This window comes from Coffea arabica, chromosome 11e, assembly GCF_036785885.1.
Source record: "Coffea arabica cultivar ET-39 chromosome 11e, Coffea Arabica ET-39 HiFi, whole genome shotgun sequence".
Taxonomy (NCBI): Eukaryota; Viridiplantae; Streptophyta; class Magnoliopsida; order Gentianales; family Rubiaceae; genus Coffea; species Coffea arabica.
In genome coordinates, this window is record NC_092331.1 from 31786755 (window position 1) to 31799799 (window position 13045).

Here is a 13045-nt window from a genome sequence, read left to right on the forward strand (position 1 = left end):
AAGGATCAAGGTGCTCAAGATTTTCAAGAGGAGGTTGGTCAAAACTTTTGAGTAGTCTTTTTCTTGATGTAATTTTCTGGTTTGTTGAAACAATTGCAACAAGACAGAATTTGGCAAATAAAAGTACGGCTTCCTTCTTTGTTGTTTGCTACCCGAATGCCTTTTCTCTTTTCCTTTTTCTGTTTTTTTTTTTTTTGACTCTAAGAACACACAATTACTCGGCTGTTCTTGGGTAAAATTCCAGAATCTAATGTCAAACCAATGCTCTCCTTCAATCCTCCAATAATGATCAAGACATGTATCAAAGTTTCAAGACTTCAAGATTACTTTCAAAAAACTCAAGAAACCCTAGATTATGGTAGTCCCTCTTCAAGATTCCAACCCCAAACAAGTTTAACCACAAAAATCAGTTTAGGAAACTAATGAAAACAACTTGGTGGAATAAACTAAAGTTTGGACAGATTGGCAAGAAACTCGCGCCCAAGGAAACCCTAGTTGCAAGTGAAAACCCTAGCCGTCGCAATTTTTTTTTTTTTTATCCAAACAGAATATGCAAGGCACACAACTCGGTTACACTTGAAGGCAGACTTCAAGACATAATCACACAACAAGTAATGCACGAAGTGGACGCGAAGCAAAAGAAAACAAAGAGCTACGCAACAAGACAACAAAGACGGACAGAATTTTTTTTTTTTTTTTTGTAATAATGACCGGACTTGACACAAAGGAAGACACGACCAGAATTGCAAAATAAAATTGACTAGAAAGCTTACGAACAAACTCAACGGGATATACTTGATGTCGTCGACTAGCTCTGGATACCAACTGATGTGCGACGGATCTAGACGAACACCAAGTTGGGATGATTTGCGGAACTTTGACCCTTCTAGAATCACGAGCCACGAACTAAGGAGATTCCTTAACCCAAGAATAGCAAATTTAGTGAACCAAAAGTATAGATAGAAGAACGCCACAATCAAGGAGACTACTTGATTGATAAGTTCGATGAACAGCTTGAGATTGATTCTCAAGTATTCAAAGGAAATTCTCTTGAGGCAAGAGAGAGTGAAATAACTCACATATATTTTATAAAATCTGAATTGTCTTTAATGAATGAAAACCTAGGCTATATATAGCCTTAAAGGACTCAAACCCTAGAATGTCCAATGGACGACCTTGCCCTTCATTTAGGGTGAAAATATCTAACTACTAATGGACTAAAATTAAGACTCTAAATTCGGCCAAAGTGAAGGATAAATTGACCGAAATTATTAATGCTAACAAACTACTAATAATGGTAATTAAAACCCTAATTAGCAAGCTAGTACGCCATGAACTAGTCTTCATTTGGCTCTTCCATTTGAAGGAAAGTGTAGAGAGTAGTTTCTCCATTATGTAATCCTTCAATGGTCCTCAAGTCATCACCAACTCGTTCTTGAATCGTGCAAACAAGAGCTTGAAGTGAATCTTGAATTCTCCTAGCACGCGCTCTTGTAATTGGACCACTGGGTATTTGCATGACCTGAGCAGTAGAAGTTTGAGCAGCCTTAAACCCCTCCTCATTATTTATCGCGCTCGACCTAAAAGAAATGTGAAATTTTCAATGATTTAACGATTGAAACATTAGTTGCGCATGATGTAAGCCTTTTGGCTGAATTGGGCCCTGCCCTTCGTTACCGGTCGACTCGAGCCAGAAGCGGACTCGGTCGGGCGATATGGTGACCTTGGGTGAATTTGGTATACTCGAGTATTACCTTGTAGTCCGGCCACGTCCGGATGGGTGGAGTCCGGCCAACGTCCGGATGGGTGGAGTCCGGTCAACGTCCGGAAGGGGATGAATGAACGAACGAAGGCACGAGGGTTTTACTTCTCAAAAAGGAAATTTTCAAATAATTGGAGGAATAAGGGGAAATGTCAGGGGAACGAACGAACGAACAAATAGCTCCATGTGAGCCCGTATCCTTTTAATGAATGTGTTACTATCGCTTTCCATTGTAAATGTTTCCTGAATTATTGATACTCCATGTTTAATGTCTTGAATTGATTGTTTGATGATGTGTTCGGAACCTCACTGAGCTTTTAGCTCACCCCTTTAGTTTTGTTTTCCTTAACAGGGGACAGTGAGCAGGATGAGAGCATAGACTAGCCAGTCTAGTTCTTTTGTTTCTTTTGTAGTGGTTCTCACCTAGTGCTTGGCACGGGCTGGACGTATGAAGGATGGAGAACCTTTGTATATTCGATCTTTATACTTCCTTTTGGAGATGGCAATGTATATAAGTTCCGCTTTAAGTTTTGGATCGTTGCCCTATTTATTCTTGTGATTTATTCCGATTTTAATTGAGGACTGTAGTGAACAACTGAGTCCCGGCGAGAGCTGGGCAGGCGACCCGCCGAACCCTGGGGTACGCCCTAGGGGGAGGTGGGGCCGTCACAGGTGGTATCAGAGCTTTGGCTTCAGATCTCTGTAGTGTATCCTAGGCTTGAAGTTTAGGATGCCGGACTATGGGATTCGATTTGACCTGAAAGTTAGGCGATTGAGGGATAAAACCTATAGCTGTTTCGCGTGGTCTCTGCGCGGAGTGACCCTGAACTAAGTGGTGAATAAGTATGAGGGACTAAGTGAAGCTATGAATTGCGAATGTTATAGGCCTTAAATCTTTCTCATGGTATCTGAGGACCATGTCGCGCCCCATTTTTTACAAGAAAACTAAATGGTTTAAAAGTGAATTTCGATTTGAAAATATGAATTTTGATTTACAAAGAAAATGAAGAAAAATATGGGTCTAAATGGGACTTGAAAATGCGACGATTCGACCCAAAATATAGTTTAAAAAGGGCTTTTGAAATAAAAATCGGAGTCGCCACTTGGTATTGAGTTAAGGTGTACCAAGTCACCTAAAAAATGAATTTTTTAAAGAAAAATTGAAAAAAACCCCTTTTAAACGACTCCTGGTCTACGTAAACCAAAGAAAAAGATTCGGGAGTCACATTTGAAGAGAGGGAAGGCAAGGACGAAGTCCAAGGCACCCTCTCAACCTAGCCAAGGCTAGTTGCGCGATTTAGTCAAAGATTTTCTTATTTTAACCAAAAGATTTATCACATTTGGATGTACTATATGAATGCAAACCCTAGACCTAGGGGGGATCGAGGGGCAAAATTTCTCTTCAAAGCTTGAGTGGTGCCAATCACATTAATTGTGATGCCCAATAATGACTCTTTGGAGAGGTCACGAATAATGCAAAAATATGAGACTCCAAGAAAAGAAAAGGGATAAAATAATTATAGAAATATACATGTTTTAAAGGAATGCATCATGTCGGGTACGGGGGACTAATGTTCGTGACTCAATTTTTCCTTTAATAGAGGGAATACGAGCGTGCTAAGGCTAGAAAAGCCAAACTCGTCCATATCCCATATCTAAGGAGCTTTCCCTAGTCTAATCAAGCAAATGCCCTACCCTAATCCTAATTCTAAAATGAAATGCAATTCTAATGTTAAGTATCATACATAGGGGTATATATATAGGGAAATTAGGGATAAGGGCTATACGTATAAGGGAAATATCATACAAAATGATAAAAGGCCCTAGAAAGTGAAAAGTATGCATGAAATGGAGTGTTTTTATCATGCAATCATGATCTAACGCGCGAAGGGCTCCTAAGGGTCTAGCGTTGGACTAGCCCACATCTACGCTCTCTCACAAGCATTGGACTTGCAAGAGCTCGAGGGGACAACCATGACAAGCATTGGACTAGCCATGGTTACGTGCATTTGCATCCATCATACACATATATAAGTAATGTGCATAATTAAAGCAAGTAGACATGTGAGCACGTAATTCACATAACACATAAGCATGCACATCTAAATGCCAAAACCTAAGAAAGCGATTAAACACATAGCACCTAAGCATGCAAATCACACCAAGCAATTAAAGCAAACAAGCCCTAACTATTACATCAAAAGGGGGGAAACCTACTACAATCTAGAAGGGGGATATGAAATGAAGTAATTTAAAATAAATACCTAACTATTACAATTTGTGGCACTTAAATGCCTTCCCCAAATAATTACAAATTGAATTAAAATAAATAAATAAAATTAAAGCAAATAAAGCGAAGTAAATAAAATAAACATTCAAAAACATGCAATAAAACACGTAAAGTCACGTAGGGCAAGTATGAGCAAATAAAGTGAGAAATAAGGGATAGAGTGTACCTCCCTTGATTTGGAGCCCTAATGGAGTTAAATCGCTTATTTATCCTCCAAAATAAAAGAAAAAGTCAAGGTACCAATTTATTTGAGGAAATTAAAGAAAATAGGCAAACACAAGCTCACTTGGTTACAAAGCCCTTAAAATAATGAATTAAGTGCAATTTAACAAAGCATGGTGGTTAATTGAAGCAAGCAATGAAGTTGCAAAATTAAAGCTGCCAAAGACTAAATTGCACATATCAGAAAGTTTTTAGGGTCTAATCACAATTTCCAGAAACTTTTGGGGCAAAAATTGAAGGAAAGATAAAGCTCTAGGACCAATTTGCAAATGGTAGCAGGGACCCAATTGAAGGCCTTTATAAAAGTCCTGGGGTCAATTATGAAGTTCTGGAACTCTAAAGGTAAAATCACAGAGAAAGGGGAAATTTCGGGACTGAAATTATAAATCTAGACAGATGATCATCTTCTCAAACAGGCTCAATATTAGATTACACAATCGTCCATTTCGTTCTTCATCATTGGCAGAAAATTCCAGAAAGTTCAACCTCACATCTAGTCACTCCAGGACAGAACAAAAGAAAACTCGCACAAGCTTCATTTCTCCCAATTTCAGTATGTAATTCAGATTTGTACAAGAGAAAGAGTAAAGAAAACAGGCAAGGCGCCAAAGAAAACAGATCCAAAATTTTCACAAATTCTGTTTGAACTAGCCGAACGTATGCAAAGCAGATATCAAAAATCTCAATGGGGCATTTCGTCGAACACTAGACGGGCACACATAATTTCAGCTAATTCTTGCTTGATTGAAACTGTGATTAGCCCGAAATTTTGTCAAAAACACAAGGGAATTCAGCCCAAACCACACAGAAAATCATGTATGTTTCACGATCATGTATAATCAGCACAAAAATTACAATGAGCAAATCTCGGGGTTGAGAGTCTTATGGGCCGGAGCTTAAAGAGAAAACAACAATTTTGAAGGAAAATGGATGACTTACAGCACCTGCCCGATGAAGATTTGCAGACGACGGTGATGGATATCCGATGAGGTGGTGGCGTTCGATGAGTTGGAAACTTTCGCTGCCGTCGCTGCTCAAGTCATCCCCGGAAGAGACGCAGGTGGAGAAGCAGTTGATAAAAGGCTCTGGCTGCGAAACTGCTGTGCTTGGGGCAGTTTCGTTGAGTTTGAGCAGCTGGAAGTCGAAGTCTTGGGTGTCTAGGACTTCATGTTTTCTCTGTTTTTGTCGGCCGAAGTCCCTTTCCAAATTTCCCTTCTTGCTCTGTTTTTCGTTGCTCTGCCGAAGCCTTTCTCCACTACCCCCTTAGACCGAAACTCCCTGTTTTCTCCTTCTCCAACTCACGGCCGTAGCTCTTTTCCCATTTCTTTCTTTTGTTCCTTGCCTTTCACCCTCTGTTTTTCGTTCTTCCTTTTTCCTCCTTAGTCCTCAACCGAGAGCTTCCCCTTTCTAATTGTTCCCCCCTGATCCTGCTCTCCTCCTTTTCTTTGGCCCCCCAAGCCTTTTTCCCTCTGTTTCTTAGCCTTTTTCTTGACCGAAGCTCCCTTAGATCTCCTCCAACCTAGCCGCCGATCCTTTGCTCAGCCGAAGTCCTCCCCTCAGTCGTCCTTTTTTCTTTTTCCTTTGCTCAGTTATTTCTTACTCTCCGCTTCTGTTTTTCTTCTTTTTTTTTTCTTTCGAAGCCCTCCGTTCCTTTTTCTTTTTGTTCCCCTGTTTGATTCCCCGAAGCTTCTTTCTTTTCTTTTCTTTCTTTTTTTCAATATTCCCTAAGCCCACCAAGTGTCTAGACACCTAATCCCTTAGGTGTTGTGTTGTCCAAAATGCAAAAAGGACACTTGTCTAATGATTATTTTGTACACTTGTTCAACATGCACACTTCCACCTATCCACACATTTCCTTTACTTTTTTTTTCTTTTTTTGTTTTCATTTTTCTTCAAAAATCAATTACAAATAAGTTAACAATTTTCAAATCAAATTTAAGAGAATTAAAGCCACTTTTAACATCTTACAAAATGAAAATGAAGAATCTAACTCAATTAATAAATAAATAATAAATGATAAAAATAAAAATAAAAATTTGGTGTCTACAGTTTGCCCCTCTTTGTCTGAGTTTTGAAAAAACTTGAGACAAAGAAGTAGACACCAAATACTTACCTGTGTTATTCGGCTGCAGCTACTCGAATGACTGTCATTATTGAAACGAGGACTGACCTCTTTAATGAGAACTTTAAAATGGGACTAACCCAGACGAGAAATTTAAAACGGGACTGACCCGAACCAGATATTCAAAATGAGTTTGACTAAAACAGGAAATTTAAAATCGGGACTGACCCAAATAGAAAATTTAAAAAGTCGGGACTGACCCGAGACAGAAATTTAAAATCGGGACTGACCTGAGGGGACTGACCCCAACATGAAATTTAAAATCGAATGCACACTAGTGGGACTGACCCACGTTTAGTGGCAATAAACAAACCGCACGCTAGTGGCACTGGCCCATGTTTAGCGGCAATGAAAATGAAATGCTCACTGGTGGGACTAACCCATGTTCAGTGGCGATGAAAATAAAATGCACGCTAGTGGGACTGACCCATGTTTAGCGGCTATGAAAACAAAATGCACACTAGTGAGACTGACCCATGTTTAGTGGCAGTGAAAATGAAATGCACGCTAGTGGGACTGACCCATGTTTAGCGGCAGTGAAAATGAAATGCACGCTAGTGGGACTGACCCATGTTTAGCGGCAATGAAAACGAAATGCTCACAGGTGGGACTAACCCATGTTCAGTGGCGATGAAAACAAAATTCACGCTAGTGGGACTGACCCATGTTTAGCGGCTATGTAACAAAATGCACACTAGTGGGACTAACCAATGTTTAGTGGCAATGAAACATGAAATGCACGCTAGTGGGACTGACCCATGTTTAACGGCAATGAAAATGAAATGCGCGCTAGTGGGACTGACCCATGTTTAGCGGCAATGAAAACAAAATGTACACTAGTGGGACTAACCCATGTTTAGTGGCAATGAAACATGAAATGCACGTTAGTGGGACTAACCCATGTTTAACGACAATGAAAATGAAATGCGCGCTAGTGGGACTGACCCATGTTTAGCGGCAATGAAAACAAAATGCACACTAGTGGGACTAACCCATGTTTAGTGGCAATGAAACATGAAATGCACGTTAGTGGGACTGACCCATGTTTAACGGCAATGAAAATGAAATGCGCGCTAGTGGGACTGACCCATGTTTAGCAGTAATGAAAACAAAATGCACACTAGTGGGACTAACCCATGTTTAGTGGCAATGAAACATGAAATGCACGTTAGTGGGACTGACCCATGTTTAACGGCAATGAAAATAAAATGCTTACTAGTGGGACTGACCCATGGCTAGTGGCGATGAAAATGAAATGCTCACTAGTGGGACTGACCCACGGCTAGTGGCGATGCAAAACAAAATGCTCACTAGTGGGACTGACCCACGGCTAGTGGCGATGCAAAATGAAATGCTCACTAGTGGGACTGACCCACGGCTAGTGGCGATGAAAATGAAATGCACACTAGTGGGACTGACCCACGGCTAGTGGCAATGCAAAATAAAATGCTCACTAGTGGGACTGACCCACGGCTAGTTGCAGTATACGAGAAATGCTGGTATGTATGAAGAGACTGTATAAGACTTGCTTGAAAAATTATCCAAAGATTTGCCCCAGTGTGATGAATTGGTCAGTGGGATTAAACCCGAGCCTGCCTCGGTTGGTGGTACAAAATCCAAGCCTAACGTGAACTTTGCAATGTTGGCGGCACCAAGTCCAGGCCCAACGTGATCTTTGTGATGTTGGCGGCACCAAGTCCAGGCCCAACGTCAACTTTGCGAGGTTGGCACAAAATCCAGGCCCAACACGGTCTTTGTGATGTTGGCGGCACAAAATCCAGGCCCAACGTGAACTTTGCGATGTTGGCGGCACAAAATCCAAGCCCAACATGATCTTTGTGATGTTGGCGGCACCAAGTCTAGGCCCAACGTGATCTTTGTGATGTTGGCGGCACCAAGTCCAGGCCCAAGTCCAGGCCCAACATGAACTTTGCGATGTTGGAGGCACCAAGTCCAGGCCCAACGTGATCTTTGCGATGTTGGCGGCATCAAGTCCAGGCCCAACGTGATCTTTGTGATGTTGGCGGCACCAAGTCCAGGCCCAAGTCCAGGCCCAACATGAACTTTGCGATGTTGGCGGCACCAAATCCAGGCCCAACGTGATCTTTGTGATGTTGGCGGCACCAAGTCCAGGCCCAACGTGATCTTTGTGATGTTGGCACCAAGTCCAGGCCCAACGTGAACTTTGCGAGGTTGGTGGCACAAAATCCAGGCCCAACGTGAACTTTGCAATGTTGGCGGCACCAAATCCAGGCCCAACGTGATCTTTGTGAAGTTGGCGGCACAAAATCCAGGCCCAACACGGTGTTTGTGAATGGTCAGCGGGATAAGACCCGTCCTACCATCCAATTGGTCAAGAAATCTGGAAATTAAGTGTGATTGTCAAGAAAGAGAGGATAGAAGGGTGCGCGGCATACGCTGAAATTTCATCAACAAGAAATTGAAATTTGTCAAGGAACAAGAAATTAAATTAAATTTTGATTTTTTGATTTTTTTTTTGAGAATCTTTTCAAAAATGATTTGCCCCAGTTTCCACCAATTATTGTGCAACCGATCAATTGATTTGCATTACGGCATGGTTGCTCCTCCTTGAGGCCTTGATTCGTAAGATTCTGACTTACGCTTCTTCCTCGATTTCAGCATGGATACCTGCACAGGGGCTTGCCAAAATACAACATGCACTTTATTTTAAATATTGCAACTACTACTCATGGAAGGAGCAGTGTGATTGATTTGAAAGTCTTGCTTGACTCTTTGACGAAATCCTCAAATGGACTATAAAAAATTTGCCCCAGTGTGGGCTTATTTTGCGAAATCTTACAAATGAAAATTTTGCCCCAGTGTGAGCCCATTTGATTGCAAAAATTTGTTCAAATGATTCCCCATTTATTTGAACAAAGAAAAATTGCACTTTCTAAAATTTAGAAAGTAATCATATATACAACGTGAAGAAATTTGAACGTTGAGTTTGAACTTATGCAAAAATTTCATGATGAATCTCTCAGAATAACACCAAATTATAGAAGATTTCTTCCTTACTTTTAACATCAGTGCTTAGAGTAACGGGTCACCACTTCTTGCTGGCTCATCTTCCAGGACCAATCAAGTGGACGTTATTTCTGATTTGGAAGTGGCTAAAGGAAATGAGAGGTCGGGACTTGTTTTATTCTTGTGCCCAAATTGTATGTAATCCCTTCAATACCACATCTTAGTGAAAGCAAAGAGTTTATCACCCTTATTTCTTAAGAAAATGTAGTCAACATATAAGCTTTATAGGCTTGCAACAATATGGATAGAAACAATAGCTAAACATGTGAAAACTGGTCATAGCCTTATGATCACGAATGATTGATGGACTCCTTAGAAGCATGACCTTTGTTTTGAGTTGTCATGAATGAATAAGTCAACGATGGACTTTTATGGGCTTGTAATGTGGCTTGAAGACGATAATTAAAGAAATAATTTTCAAGGACATTGCACCGAAGATCGCGCTTTTCTCAAAATTGCCCTCATTTTGGACTCCAAGATCTTGGACTTTGTTTGACTTTTTATCATCACTCAACAGGATCTTTCAGCATCAAATCTTTTTGCATTTTTCTTTTGCATTCATTTCGCTCGTTTTTTCTTTTTTTTTTTTTTTTCAAAAGTGCCCTCGCGGGGTTTAACATGAAGAGCAGTGTCAACCTCACACCTAATCAATTCAGAAATACATTCAAAAAATTTCTTGGCATCAGTATATGAACATCACTTGCCAATTAGAAAATTTCTTGACAGAGATATTGCAAAGAACAGAAGCCAGGACTTTCGGCTTTTGTAATGGGGTCTGGTGAGGTGCTTGGAAAAGGTTAAGGCTTGAAAGCAAATTTTCAAAAGTGGTTTAAATGATCTGAGATCGCATTGTTGCGCCAACCCTATTTTAGGGCTAAATCAGAATTTGCCCCAGTTTATGCTCAATTGAGGCTTTTCTTCTTTTGATTTTTCGGCCTTCTGCCATTTCTTTGACATTTTTCAAAAATTTGCCCCAGTCTAGTTTTGAACTGAGGTTCTCTTTTCTTCTTTTGTCTTTTGATTTTGTTGCATTATCACTTTTCACTTCTTGAAACTTTTTTTTTTTTTTTTCAACTTCAAACTTGCCCCAGTGTGGGGTTTGCGATTCTCAGGGGTTGCCAAATGAAGTATTTTATTCTGAAGGTTCAAAAGGGATAACTAGGGATAGAATGTTTGATTGGAAAAGAAGAGGGCCTGACTTTTATTCCGTTCCTTACATTAACCCTGAAAGGAAACTTTCATTAATGCAAAATTTCTTGCATGTATCTGAATTAACTGACTAAGGAAAACCCTTGTTCATCCATATCTGTGAAACACAGGTGATCCGCCGGACATTCTTCCCTCTTTTCTCTTTCTTCCTCTCAAAATTTAAGCTCAGGTAGAATCAAATTTCCCCAAATTGCGGTTCTCTCCCTTTTTAGTTTTAGCATTTTTGCTTTTCTCCTTTTTGGAAAATTCTCCAATCTCCTTCCCCAATATGGGGTGCGATCATAAGTGCACTCGAAAAGAACCACCAATTTTAGCTCAAATGAGGATGCAAGGGGATAATCAGTGTTTAGGTTGCAGAAACGATGGCCAAAGTATCATTCTTACACCTCATGACAACCAAAGTAACGAAATGGTCATTGAGAATCCATTCCCCTTTTTGATATTTGAAAATTTTCCAATATAGGGTAGTGATCATCAAGGCGCTTATTTGAAACGAAATTATTCTTTTATAGGCTCAAATGGGAGAGCAAATGATAAAATCTGTATTGGTAGAGAAACGAATGTTCGAAGTATCATTCCAAATTTTCAAAACAAACAAGAATAATGCACATTTTGCTTTCACTTAGATGTGAATTGAATATAATTAGACACAGTAGACATTTTTCAAGCAAAGTTTGCCCCAATTTGTAATTTATCAATCAATGTGACTGATTTTATTTTGAGGTTAATAGGATGGGCAAACTATGAATTGTACAGTGAAGGAGAAAAGGTATCTCATTGGGTTTTTTGATTGACCTCTTTTAATCCTGAGCATTCTTATTGCATAGCTCGGATCACCAATCTGGTGTATACGTTTGTGAGTTTTTAGGCAAGAGGTTGAAAAAATCTCAATTTGAGCTTATTTCTTAAAATTCATCATGAAATCTCTTAATGAGCTCAATAAAGAATGAAATGTACACGAGTATATACAAAACAAATAATTGTCTGAAGCTTTATTACTGAAAAAGTTCAAAACAAAAATTCTCGTTCAATTATAATACAAATGAGAAGAGAAAACTTCTAAAAAACTCCACATATTTACACTTTTTGTCTTCTTTTCTTTTGGAACAAAAATGTATTAACAAATCATATAAACAAAATTTTCTCTTTAACCAACAATTATGAAGTCTGTTAGATGCTTTAGCCTAGCGCTTCCAAATAGATCCTTCATGTTTTCATCGCAGGGTCTGCCCAAGAATCAAGTAATTAGATCAAAATTATTATCAGATATGAAAAACATTTTCACCTTATTGAAACATTTTTATGAATGCAGGGGAGGGGAGAAATAAAAGAAAAAAATACCCAGAGTTAGTAAGCAAGATTGTAGAATCGGTATGCATGTCCTATGGGGGAGCTCTTTTTGTGCCAAGGGTAGGCCTAGCATGAAAATGCAATCCTCTTGGGTAGGCACCATACAATACCTGATGGATCCGATCAATTGATTGAGTGAAAAATGATTTGAAAAATTTGGCCAATTGGAGTGAGAAGAGACATTTGTCCTAAAAAAAGAGGACAAAGTCCGAATGGATTGCTTGCTTTGATTGACGCATGATGTGCCAAAAGGGGTAAAATGGTCAAATACATTGAATAAAAATTTGATTATTTATTGAAAAATGAATGGATAACCCTGAAAATGAATTAAACTAATCAAATGAATTGAATGAAATCAATTGATCAAATAGATCGAGTGAAATGATGATTTATTCAAAATCGACCGAACTGCCCTAAAATAGGTAAACTGGTCAAATGGATCGGACAAAATTGATGATTTATTCAAAATCGATAAGATTGCCCTAAGAATGGGCAAACCACTCAAATGAATTGAATGAAATTAGTGATCTATTCAAAATCGACTAGATTGCCCTAAAATGGGTAAACTTGTCAAATGAATTCAAAATCGACTAGGTTGCCCTAAACATGAACAAATTGATAAAATGGACTGGATGAAAATGGTCCAATGGATTGAATGAAATTGACAGCTTATTTAAAAATCAATCTATCCATCGGTAGTTTCAAAAATTTATTGCGATGCATTAGTCTACGAGCCTTCTAAAATCAAATTTTTGGCCTCAATTTATTTATCGTCTCAACAGTGAGGAAATATTGGTGAATTTCTTCAAATTATGTCCTTTACGCAAGGGATTTTTACCGATTTTGATAAAATGGCCAAAAAGTGATTATTAGACGCTCATATTCCAAAGATCGCTCTATGAAAATGATCGGATCCTACCTTACCTTGTGCACTACCCCTTTGGATGGTACAAAATGTAAACGTGCAAGTCTCCTTGGATTAAGTATCCGAGACACAGGGCGGTTTATTCCTATAACGGGATCCCCAAAATGGCATTCCCTT